This window comes from Pseudophryne corroboree (assembly GCF_028390025.1).
Source record: "Pseudophryne corroboree isolate aPseCor3 chromosome 3 unlocalized genomic scaffold, aPseCor3.hap2 SUPER_3_unloc_1, whole genome shotgun sequence".
NCBI lineage: Eukaryota > Metazoa > Chordata > Amphibia > Anura > Myobatrachidae > Pseudophryne > Pseudophryne corroboree.
This window is the reverse complement of record NW_026967493.1, coordinates 1,767,377-1,781,123: the sequence shown is the minus strand read 5'-3', so window position 1 is coordinate 1,781,123 and position 13,747 is coordinate 1,767,377. Positions and strand designations below refer to the sequence as shown.

Below are 13,747 nucleotides of genomic sequence, written 5' to 3'. Positions count from 1 at the left end.
TGATCCTGATGGATCGAAACGTTGAAAGAACTCTCTTTGTGAAATCACCTTGATAAGTATAAATAAAATACTCAATGCTTTTTACGTGCAAAATTCTGGTGAGTGCCCCTTTATGCTGCCTTTCTATACATTGACGTCTGGACTCACACTCTGGACCTCTTGGGAGTCACCCCAGTGGATGTTATATTCCTTTGTGAGAGTGCGACCATATTTGGAACTATATATATATATATATATATATATCTTCACAGTGATATGTTGAATCCAATGAGCTATTGTGTCTGTGTTTCCCACCAAATAATGTCTCTTCTTACACCATGGGAAAATTATATATAATTCCCAAACTATAAATATTGCTGTGTGTCCTGATCCCCATAGATATTAACAATATTTGCAGTCTTTATGTCTGAGTATATTCTCTCAGACAAGGCAGTTTCTGCATCCTATTGAACCATGCAGCTGCTAATTGGCTCTTTACTATTGCCAGTTGATGCTATAGTGTGCTTGATTTAATATTATTATTATCAAGGCTATTTAGACCATGAAGGAAATTACACTGTGTCAGTATTATATGGACACTGAACTAAACAGCCTTGTCGAAATTTACAGAAGTAGCTACTTCAATAAACCTGCTGGATCCTGCAGTTGCCTTATGACTCATTGATGTTGACACTTTGTCTGTTACAATGTAACCAGACTTACGCTGTTCCTATCTGAGCCACTGATACCCCTTTCACATCGCACAAATAACCCGGTATCAGTGTGCGATGTGAAAGGTCCTTGGCCGATTTAGTGGGTCGCCTGACCCGGTAAATCAACCCGGTAAAAGAGAAGGGTTTTACCCGGGTTGATTACCGGGTCAGGTGTGGTGTGAATGGGAGCAGTGTCGATGCGACACGGTTCCCATTCACAGCATAGGGAGAGGCGGCGCAGGAGATGAGCTCATCCCCCGGCGCCGCCTCCACCCCCGCCCCTGCTGCTGCTGTTCCCTCCGCTGCTATGGCAACTGAACCGGTATATTGCCGGGTCGGAAAGCCAGCAGCGGAGCGCAAATGCCGGATCCTACCCGGTAAATACATGTTTGTCTTACCGGGTAGGATCCGGCATTTGCGGTCTGAATACGGTATTACTTTACTATGAGGATCCCAGTCTATCAATAGACATGGTGGAATAAATACAGTATTATTCGTGGCTATGGCAGCTAATACTATGTATCATCTTATGTGGACACAGGTACATTACGCGGCGCTATTGGTATCTGTGCCAATTGATAGAATGTATCAATGTTGTGTGGGCACAGTAACACATACACAGTGCTGTTGATATCTATGATAATTAGCACAGGATCTAATTTTCAAATTGAGCTCTGGCTATTTGTTGTTTATATAAGCCCAGACAACAGAGAATATATATAATTCAATTATATCATAAAGGGTGACTACTAGACACTAATATGAATATCTCATTGTTAGTTATGTATATTGGATTCACTGAGGCTCAGTGTGATTTCTCTATCAATGGGAGTTGACAGCTATCGTCACACAATGTTCCAACATTTATATTTTCAAGCATTAAACATTAATCCATCAGGTATGTATGACTGATATTCTGCAGCTTAATGTTTTCTCTATCAAAAAGGAACTAACAGCTGACACTGAACATTGTAAATGCGTTTGTATCATAACATTATTGTACTAGACACACACGGACACTGGCAATAGTAAAGAGCCAATTAGCAGCTGCATGGTTCAATTGGATGCAGAAACTGCCTTGTCTGAGAGAATATACTCAGACATAAAGACTGCAAATATTGTTAATATCTATGGGGATCAGGACACACAGCAATATTTATAGTGTGGGAATTATAGAAGCAAATTATACTTACCGATAATTTCATTTCTTCGAGATACTTCATGGCAGCCATAACTACTGGGATTGTATCCCTATTCCTAACTTTAGACAGGGAGTTTTCCTAATCCACTAGGGCCCACCCACTATGGGTATATAATCGCACTCCACCCCTTCCTCCTTAGTCTTTTGAGTGTCTCCTACGACAAGCCTCTCTGAAAAACCCAATAAGGGAGGGATTTTGTAGGCTGCCATGAAGTATCTCGAAGAAATGAAATTATCGGTAAGTATAATTTGCTTCTTTCTTCTATGCTACTTCATGGCAGCCATAACTACTGGGATATACCAACGCTCGTATAGGGAGGGCAATATAATACACAGGAAGCCTTGTTTTGATGCTGAAAATAATACTTATTTATTGCAAAGCCAAAAAAATGGTGAACTGCTCAATCAGATAGTGATGTCACTCAGGTGCTAAAAGGGAGGGGTAATTCTGTGATGGAAAAAACAATGGTTCCCTAATGCACACTGAGTGAATAATATTCCTACATAATAGTCAGATAATACGGAGATCTTGGTTGCGTATATCTGCAGATATAGGGTTAAGCCCCCAGGCCGATCGACAAGGCCTCTCCGTCACTGGGGGTCCCTAATATTAGGTATGGGTCCGGGGTGCAGGACCCCATAATGTCGGCACAGGTCGGCTACCCCAGGTCAGCACACAGGTGAGAGTTAATAGGGTTAATAAGAAGCACAGAAGTGCTATGTGAGTGGTGTGATTAAAATAATACAAAAATATATACAAAGTGATAGGGAAACTCATAAATGTTAATAAAGTGTTAGGGTGTGCCGACCTGAAGCAGCCCAGCGATACCGACACAGGGGCCACCACACCCCACACCCACCCCACAAATAATTCCAAATATGTCTGGGTTGAATTCCCAGTGTAAGGCCACATGGTAATGGCTCCTACAGCATCTGAGAGCCAGCTTACCTGGGGATACCCCTGACTTCCCCCTATGGCAGTCTAGAGTCAGCAATCCCTCCTAATGCTGACCCGTTCATGCCTCTCAATACAATGCAAAAAAATGGTGAACTGCTCAATCAGATAGTGATGTCACTCAGGTGCTAAAAGGGAGGGGTAATTCTGTGATGGAAAAAACAATGGTTCCCTAATGCACACTGAGTGAATAATATTCCTACATAATAGTCAGATAATACGGAGATCTTGGTTGCGTATATCTGCAGATATAGGGTTAAGCCCCCAGGCCGATCGACAAGGCCTCTCCGTCACTGGGGGTCCCTAATATTAGGTATGGGTCCGGGGTGCTGGACCCCATAATGTCGGCACAGGTCGGCTACCCCAGGTCAGCACACAGGTGAGAGTTAATAGGGTTAATAAGAAGCACAGAAGTGCTATGTGAGTGGTGTGATTAAAATAATACAAAAATATATACAAAGTGATAGGGAAACTCATAAGTGTTAATAAAGTGTTAGGGTGTGCCGACCTGAAGCAGCCCAGCGATACCGACACAGGGGCCACCACACCCCACACCCACCCCACAAATAATTAACTCTCACCTGTGTGCTGACCTGGGGTAGCCGACCTGTGCCGACATTATGGGGTCCTGCACCCCGGACCCATACCTAATATTAGGGACCCCCAGTGACGGAGAGGCCTTGTCGATCGGCCTGGGGGCTTAACCCTATATCTGCAGATATACGCAACCAAGATCTCCGTATTATCTGACTATTATGTAGGAATATTATTCACTCAGTGTGCATTAGGGAACCATTGTTTTTTCCATCACAGAATTACCCCTCCCTTTTAGCACCTGAGTGACATCACTATCTGATTGAGCAGTTCACCATTTTTTTGCATTGTATTGAGAGGCATGAACGGGTCAGCATTAGGAGGGATTGCTGACTCTAGACTGCCATAGGGGGAAGTCAGGGGTATCCCCAGGTAAGCTGGCTCTCAGATGCTGTAGGAGCCATTACCATGTGGCCTTACACTGGGAATTCAACCCAGACATATTTGGAATTATTTGTGGGGTGGGTGTGGGGTGTGGTGGCCCCTGTGTCGGTATCGCTGGGCTGCTTCAGGTCGGCACACCCTAACACTTTATTAACACTTATGAGTTTCCCTATCACTTTGTATATATTTTTGTATTATTTTAATCACACCACTCACATAGCACTTCTGTGCTTCTTATTAACCCTATTAACTCTCACCTGTGTGCTGACCTGGGGTAGCCGACCTGTGCCGACATTATGGGGTCCTGCACCCCGGACCCATACCTAATATTAGGGACCCCCAGTGACGGAGAGGCCTTGTCGATCGGCCTGGGGGCTTAACCCTATATCTGCAGATATACGCAACCAAGATCTCCGTATTATCTGACTATTATGTAGGAATATTATTCACTCAGTGTGCATTAGGGAACCATTGTTTTTTCCATCACAGAATTACCCCTCCCTTTTAGCACCTGAGTGACATCACTATCTGATTGAGCAGTTCACCATTTTTTTGCATTGTATTGAGAGGCATGAACGGGTCAGCATTAGGAGGGATTGCTGACTCTAGACTGCCATAGGGGGAAGTCAGGGGTATCCCCAGGTAAGCTGGCTCTCAGATGCTGTAGGAGCCATTACCATGTGGCCTTACACTGGGAATTCAACCCAGACATATTTGGAATTATTTGTGGGGTGGGTGTGGGGTGTGGTGGCCCCTGTGTCGGTATCGCTGGGCTGCTTCAGGTCGGCACACCCTAACACTTTATTAACACTTATGAGTTTCCCTATCACTTTGTATATATTTTTGTATTATTTTAATCACACCACTCACATAGCACTTCTGTGCTTCTTATTAACCCTATTAACTCTCACCTGTGTGCTGACCTGGGGTAGCCGACCTGTGCCGACATTATGGGGTCCTGCACCCCGGACCCATACCTAATATTAGGGACCCCCAGTGACGGAGAGGCCTTGTCGATCGGCCTGGGGGCTTAACCCTATATCTGCAGATATACGCAACCAAGATCTCCGTATTATCTGACTATTATGTAGGAATATTATTCACTCAGTGTGCATTAGGGAACCATTGTTTTTTCCATCACAGAATTACCCCTCCCTTTTAGCACCTGAGTGACATCACTATCTGATTGAGCAGTTCACCATTTTTTTGCATTGTATTGAGAGGCATGAACGGGTCAGCATTAGGAGGGATTGCTGACTCTAGACTGCCATAGGGGGAAGTCAGGGGTATCCCCAGGTAAGCTGGCTCTCAGATGCTGTAGGAGCCATTACCATGTGGCCTTACACTGGGAATTCAACCCAGACATATTTGGAATTATTTGTGGGGTGGGTGTGGGGTGTGGTGGCCCCTGTGTCGGTATCGCTGGGCTGCTTCAGGTCGGCACACCCTAACACTTTATTAACACTTATGAGTTTCCCTATCACTTTGTATATATTTTTGTATTATTTTAATCACACCACTCACATAGCACTTCTGTGCTTCTTATTAACCCTATTAACTCTCACCTGTGTGCTGACCTGGGGTAGCCGACCTGTGCCGACATTATGGGGTCCTGCACCCCGGACCCATACCTAATATTAGGGACCCCCAGTGACGGAGAGGCCTTGTCGATCGGCCTGGGGGCTTAACCCTATATCTGCAGATATACGCAACCAAGATCTCCGTATTATCTGACTATTATGTAGGAATATTATTCACTCAGTGTGCATTAGGGAACCATTGTTTTTTCCATCACAGAATTACCCCTCCCTTTTAGCACCTGAGTGACATCACTATCTGATTGAGCAGTTCACCATTTTTTTGCATTGTATTGAGAGGCATGAACGGGTCAGCATTAGGAGGGATTGCTGACTCTAGACTGCCATAGGGGGAAGTCAGGGGTATCCCCAGGTAAGCTGGCTCTCAGATGCTGTAGGAGCCATTACCATGTGGCCTTACACTGGGAATTCAACCCAGACATATTTGGAATTATTTGTGGGGTGGGTGTGGGGTGTGGTGGCCCCTGTGTCGGTATCGCTGGGCTGCTTCAGGTCGGCACACCCTAACACTTTATTAACACTTATGAGTTTCCCTATCACTTTGTATATATTTTTGTATTATTTTAATCACACCACTCACATAGCACTTCTGTGCTTCTTATTAACCCTATTAACTCTCACCTGTGTGCTGACCTGGGGTAGCCGACCTGTGCCGACATTATGGGGTCCTGCACCCCGGACCCATACCTAATATTAGGGACCCCCAGTGACGGAGAGGCCTTGTCGATCGGCCTGGGGGCTTAACCCTATATCTGCAGATATACGCAACCAAGATCTCCGTATTATCTGACTATTATGTAGGAATATTATTCACTCAGTGTGCATTAGGGAACCATTGTTTTTTCCATCACAGAATTACCCCTCCCTTTTAGCACCTGAGTGACATCACTATCTGATTGAGCAGTTCACCATTTTTTTGCATTGTATTGAGAGGCATGAACGGGTCAGCATTAGGAGGGATTGCTGACTCTAGACTGCCATAGGGGGAAGTCAGGGGTATCCCCAGGTAAGCTGGCTCTCAGATGCTGTAGGAGCCATTACCATGTGGCCTTACACTGGGAATTCAACCCAGACATATTTGGAATTATTTGTGGGGTGGGTGTGGGGTGTGGTGGCCCCTGTGTCGGTATCGCTGGGCTGCTTAAGGTCGGCACACCCTAACACTTTATTAACACTTATGAGTTTCCCTATCACTTTGTATATATTTTTGTATTATTTTAATCACACCACTCACATAGCACTTCTGTGCTTCTTATTAACCCTATTAACTCTCACCTGTGTGCTGACCTGGGGTAGCCGACCTGTGCCGACATTATGGGGTCCTGCACCCCGGACCCATACCTAATATTAGGGACCCCCAGTGACGGAGAGGCCTTGTCGATCGGCCTGGGGGCTTAACCCTATATCTGCAGATATACGCAACCAAGATCTCCGTATTATCTGACTATTATGTAGGAATATTATTCACTCAGTGTGCATTAGGGAACCATTGTTTTTTCCATCACAGAATTACCCCTCCCTTTTAGCACCTGAGTGACATCACTATCTGATTGAGCAGTTCACCATTTTTTTGCATTGTATTGAGAGGCATGAACGGGTCAGCATTAGGAGGGATTGCTGACTCTAGACTGCCATAGGGGGAAGTCAGGGGTATCCCCAGGTAAGCTGGCTCTCAGATGCTGTAGGAGCCATTACCATGTGGCCTTACACTGGGAATTCAACCCAGACATATTTGGAATTATTTGTGGGGTGGGTGTGGGGTGTGGTGGCCCCTGTGTCGGTATCGCTGGGCTGCTTCAGGTCGGCACACCCTAACACTTTATTAACACTTATGAGTTTCCCTATCACTTTGTATATATTTTTGTATTATTTTAATCACACCACTCACATAGCACTTCTGTGCTTCTTATTAACCCTATTAACTCTCACCTGTGTGCTGACCTGGGGTAGCCGACCTGTGCCGACATTATGGGGTCCTGCACCCCGGACCCATACCTAATATTAGGGACCCCCAGTGACGGAGAGGCCTTGTCGATCGGCCTGGGGGCTTAACCCTATATCTGCAGATATACGCAACCAAGATCTCCGTATTATCTGACTATTATGTAGGAATATTATTCACTCAGTGTGCATTAGGGAACCATTGTTTTTTCCATCACAGAATTACCCCTCCCTTTTAGCACCTGAGTGACATCACTATCTGATTGAGCAGTTCACCATTTTTTTGCATTGTATTGAGAGGCATGAACGGGTCAGCATTAGGAGGGATTGCTGACTCTAGACTGCCATAGGGGGAAGTCAGGGGTATCCCCAGGTAAGCTGGCTCTCAGATGCTGTAGGAGCCATTACCATGTGGCCTTACACTGGGAATTCAACCCAGACATATTTGGAATTATTTGTGGGGTGGGTGTGGGGTGTGGTGGCCCCTGTGTCGGTATCGCTGGGCTGCTTCAGGTCGGCACACCCTAACACTTTATTAACACTTATGAGTTTCCCTATCACTTTGTATATATTTTTGTATTATTTTAATCACACCACTCACATAGCACTTCTGTGCTTCTTATTAACCCTATTAACTCTCACCTGTGTGCTGACCTGGGGTAGCCGACCTGTGCCGACATTATGGGGTCCTGCACCCCGGACCCATACCTAATATTAGGGACCCCCAGTGACGGAGAGGCCTTGTCGATCGGCCTGGGGGCTTAACCCTATATCTGCAGATATACGCAACCAAGATCTCCGTATTATCTGACTATTATGTAGGAATATTATTCACTCAGTGTGCATTAGGGAACCATTGTTTTTTATTGCAAAGCCCCCTGAAGGACCTGCTCCCCAAAGTGGGTGTCAACAATATCTAAAGCATAATGAGTAGAGAATGTATGCATCGAAGACCACGTGGCTGCCGCGCAAATGTCTTTTGCCGACACGCGACCCTTCTTAGCCCACAAAGTTGCCATGGCCCTAGTAGAGTGTGCCTTTAAACCTTCTGGAACTCTGCGACCACTTCTTTCATATACAAATGTCAAAAGCTCTGTAATCCATCTGGAAATGGTCTGCTTTGTAGGCCTTTCACCTTTCTTCACACCAGAGTGTAGCACAAACAGATGTTTTGTGTTACGGAACTGTTTAACTCTTTCCATATAGATTGAAACTGCCCTTATCAGATCTAAATTATGCATTGCTTCTTCCTCCTCATTCTGCGGATCCGGATAGAAAGATGGCAACACGATGTCCTGACTGAGGTGAAACTCCGACACAACTTTTGGCAAAAAATCTGGATTGGTTCTCAGAACAATTTTATCTGGGAAAAAATTAAGATAAGGTTCTTCCGACCACAGAGCCTGTAATTCGCTAACTCTTCTGGCCGTTGTGATGGCTACCAGAAACACAACTTTCCAAGTTAAGAACTTCAGTGAAATATCCTGCAGAGGCTCAAACGGAGGCAGCATCAAAGAATTGAGAACTAAATTTAAGTCCCAAGGAGCAAGAGTTGGCCTAACTCGAGGTCTTATTCTTTTAATTGCCTGACAAAACTTCTTGACCAAGTCTTCCTCAGACAATCTCCGTTCCAACAGAATACTCAGAGCCGATATCTGAACCTTAATAGTGGACACTGCCAATCCTTTCTCAAAACCTTCAAACAGGAATTGCAAAACTTGAGAAGTTTCTGCTTTTAATGGATTAAATCTTGATCCAGACCAAGAGATGAATTTTTTCCAGACCCTATAGTAAACACTAGAGGATACTTTCTTCCTTGCCTGGATAAGCAAATCGAGGACCTGCCCGGACAAACCTCTATTTCTTAATAGCTGCCGCTCAATTTCCACGCCGTCAAATGAAGCCGTTGCAGATTCGGATGCAACAATGGCCCCTGATGCAGCAACTCCTTCTTCAACGGCAACCTCAAAGGACCCTGCACTGCCATCCTGAGCACTGAAGGAAACCAACCCCTCTTCGGCCAGTAGGGAAGAATTATTATTACTTGTGCCTTGTCCTCCCAGATCTTCCTGAGAGTCCTTGGAATCATCGGAAACGGGGGAAACACATACGCCAGTCTGAACGTCCAAGGAAGAGAGAAAGCATCCACTCCCCCTGTTCCTGGGAGATGATATCGGGAGAAAAAGAGTGGTACTTTTGCATTGACGTGTGTGGCCATCAAATCTACCTGAGGCCTTCCGAACTGTTGTACGATCTGTTGAAAAACTACATCGTCCAGCTCCCACTCTCCTGGTAATACCTCCTGTCGACTGAGGAAGTCTGCCACCACATTGTTTACCCCTGGAACATGTAGAGCTACTAGAGTTTTGAGATGGCATTCCGCCCATTTCATTATCTTTGACACTTCCTCCATCAACACTGGACTCCTGGTGCCTCCTTGGCTATTGAGATACGCCACTACGGAAACGTTGTCTGAAAAAACCTTGAGATGCTTTCCTTGAAGTTGTTCTTGAAACTGCTGTATGGCATTCCACGCTGCTCTCATCTCCCTGTGATTCGAAGACAAACATGCTTCCTCTTCGCTCCATGTGCCCTGACAATTTCTGTGCAACAGATGAGCACCCCAACCTGTTGTACTCGCATCCGTTGTCAGAACCAGAGCATGATGGTCCGACAGAGACGTCCTTCTGCTGACCAGCCGTTCGTCCGTCCACCAGGTCAAAGATTCTTTCGCTTTCCGGCCTAGTTTTATACGGTAATTCAGAGAATATCCCCTCCGAATATAACTCAGGATGTCCAACTGAAGATTTCTCATCCTCCACCTCGCCCAAGGGACTACATCTATGGAGGACGCCATCATCCCCAAGAGACGCATCCCCTGACGAATCGTCACACTGTTGCATCCCTTTATGAGGGTAGCCAGATCTTGAAGCTTTAGACAACTCTCCTCTGAAAGCCCTATCATATAATCGAGGGTATCTACCTGTACCCCCAGAAACTGTATTCTTTGCTTTGGCGTTAGTCTGCTTTTTTCCCAATTTATGAGCCAGCCATGTTCTTGTAGAATTTGTAGCACCACACTTAATGCTTTGTCCACTTTCTCTATCGACTCTCCGCACACCGGCCCTCATTCCGAGTTGTTCGCTCGGAGTTTTTCATCGCATCGCAGTGAGAATTCTCTTAGTGCGCATGCGCAATGTTCGCACTGCGACTGCACCAAGTAATTTTACTATGAAGAAAGTAAGTTTACTCACGGCTTTTTCATCGCTCCGACGTTCGCATTGTGATTGACAGGAAATGGGTGTTACTGGGCGGAAACACGGCGTTTTAAGGGCGTGTGTCTCAAAACGCTACCGTTTCCGGAAAAAACGCAGGCGTGTCTGGAGAAACGGTGGGAGTGCTTGGCCGAACGCTGGGTGTGTTTATGACGTCAACCAGGACCGAAAAGCACTGAACTGATCGCACAGGCAGAGTAAGTCTGGAGTTACTCAGAAACTGCTAACTCGTTTGTGATCGCAATAATGCGCATACTTCGGTCGCACATTTAAGAAGTTTAGATTCACTCCCAGTAGGCGGCGGCTTAGCGTGTGTAACTCTGCTAAAATCGCCTTGCGAGCGATCAACTCGGAATGAGGGCCACCAGCAAGTCGTCCAGATATGACCATATTGCTACTTTTTGACCTCTGATCACAGCAATGAGCGACATCAGAACTTTGGTGAACACCCTTGGAGATGATTTTAGGTCGAAAGGAAGGCAAGTGAACTGAAAGTGTTTGCCGAGGACACAAAGCCTTAGATATTTCCTGTGCTGCCTGCAAATTGGAACGTGGAAGTAAGCGTCCTTTAGGTCTACCGAAGCCAAAAAGTCTCTCTCTCTCACCCCTAACAGGATAGACTTTAGGGTCTCCATACGGAACTTTATTGTTTCTATATACTCGTTGAGCTGTCTGAGATCTAAGATGGTTCTGAACTCGCCGGAAGGTTTTCTCACCAGAAACAGTCTCGAATAGAAACCTCTGTTTCTTTCCAAAAACGGAACAGTCTCTACAGCTTTTGCTTCGATCAGTTTCCTTAAACTGTCTTTCATAGCTTTTAACTCCAGATTTGTAGTTGGTGTCTCTGAAACTAGAAATTTGTCCAACACGGGAATTTTTGAGAATTCTATCCGGTATCCCTGGGATACGACATCTATTACCCACGTATCCTGAATAGACTCTATCCAACAGCCGGCAAACTCCTGAAGTCTGCCACCCACTGGAAAAGATACCGGAACCTTGTGACAGTCATGCTCTTCGACCACCTCTCCTGTAGGCCTGCCGAAAGGACTGCCTATTGTTACCTGAGGAGTATCTTCCTGAATAAAAACAACCTGGTCGATATCCTCTTGCCTCCTTAAACTGCTGTTTAGCGGACGGTATTGGAAATCTATTCCTCCTGTCCTGAGGAAGTTTTGCAGATTTTCCTCCTGACATTTTCTGTATTATGGCTTCTAATTTATTTCCAAACAACAAAGACCCTTCATATGGCAGGGACACCAACCTATTCTTGGAGTGCATATCTGCCGACCAAGAACGCAGCCACAAAGCTCTTCTTGCCATCACACCTGCTGCCATAGACTTTGCAGCAAAATCCAGAGCATCTAACGAGGCCTCACAGAGATACTCGATCCCTTTGAACATTACGGTCAGACTTCTTTGCAGATACTGCCTCGAAACACCTCCTTCTATATCAGTCGCCAATACTGACCCCCAGACTCTTAACGCTCTAGCAACAGATGCTACTGCCACACCGGATTTTAGTGAGATTGCTGAGGACATATGCAATTTCTTTAACGCACTCTCCATGCGTTTATCCATACCATCTTTTAAGACTGCGCCATCTTCTAACAAAATGGTGGTTTTTGATACCATCTCTGCGACTGCAGCATCAATTTTAGGGATTGCACACCAATTAGTAAACTGCTCATCTTCCACTGGGAACATACGATCAAGCCTTTTAGTATTACCCAGCTTTTTATCAATGCTTTTCCACTCCTTACTCACAACATCTTTTAATGCTTTATGGACTGGAAAGACCCTGTTCTTTTTGGTTTTATCACAGAACAGAATATCCTCATCATTACATTCCTCTTCAGGCATCTTATAATTCATAGTCTTAAAGATATCTTTCAGAAGACTATCCACCAGCTCCAAATTAAACTTTCTCTCCTCTTCCTGCTCGTCCACCGACTCAGCACTAGAAGCAGCCTGATAATCATCATAAGCAAAATCCTGAGAACCTGACTCATCCACTAAATCAATTCTATCCAGAGACCTAGCCCTTTTATTCCCTTGGAATTCCGAGAGCTGCTCTTTGGTAACAAAAGACTCCTTCATCCATCTCATTAAATCTCTTATTTGCTTGGACTGCACAGTCTCCTGAGATTCACTCTGTATACACTCCTCACAGAATTTAACATTTTCATCAGCTGAAAAGATTTTGTCACAAGCTGCACACTGCATGTCCTTATGCCTTTTCTTACATAACCTCTTCTTAGGTGGAGACACACTAAAACAACAAAATAAAACACCTTACAACCTATCCTAAACTACCACATGGTAACAGAATAAACAATAAATAATAAATAATAAAAAACAACCAGCCCTTTATGAGGACTTACCTCTTTAGGGCACTGACCGGCTTTTGGGGAGAAGGCTCTCTTTCCATTCTGCTGGTAAGCTTAGAAAACCAGCCCAGCAATTATAGGAGCTTCCTAACTCCTGTGTGCAGCGCCATTAATTCAAATTTCTATGCCTTATAAAAGGCTATGGCGTCCGTGCAGCCCGCCCCCCACAATCAGCTGGGACGGGTGCCAACAGCACTTCCGCCAGCCAGCCTTTACTGCATCCCCCCAGCACTTCCGCCCACCGCCGCACTTTCCCTTCAGTGCCAGAACCTTCCGGAGGAAGTCGCGTACATCCCCTTCAGCAGACGGACCTCCGGCAGGAAACTGCACAGATGCCCTTCAGAAGAGGTACTCCTCACTGAAAGGCCCCATACACACAGCAGAGCAGCGGCCATAGCAGCGGAAAACGGCAAGAGGGGGACCCACAGCAAAGAGCTGACAGGAGGACACCTTAAGCTGGACATATGGGGACTTACTTGACCGCCCCTAGCACACCTAGCCAAACACCCAGGGAGCCACCCTCTTCTAGCACGGCTACCAGGAGACGTATCAGCTAGGAACAACATGAGGTAAGCCCTGAAAAAATAAAAATTATTTAAATAGAAAAAATAATACAGGAACTCCTACTGCCAAGCTAGGAGACAGGAAAAAGACTAAGGAGGAAGGGGTGGAGTGCGATTATATACCCATAGTGGGTGGGCCCTAGTGGATTAGGAA

General features: G+C 45.5%; 1 long non-coding RNA gene across 1 annotated transcript in view; it reads right to left on the bottom strand.

Moving 5' to 3' along the window:
* LOC134983136 (uncharacterized) overlaps positions 1–13,241 on the bottom strand; it is a 37,020-nt gene extending 23,779 nt beyond the window's left edge. The window contains exon 1 of the long non-coding RNA XR_010191607.1: positions 13,025–13,241. This is a non-coding gene — a long non-coding RNA (uncharacterized LOC134983136). The remainder of the gene's footprint in view (positions 1–13,024) is intronic.
* Positions 13,242–13,747: the final 506 nt, after the last annotated feature.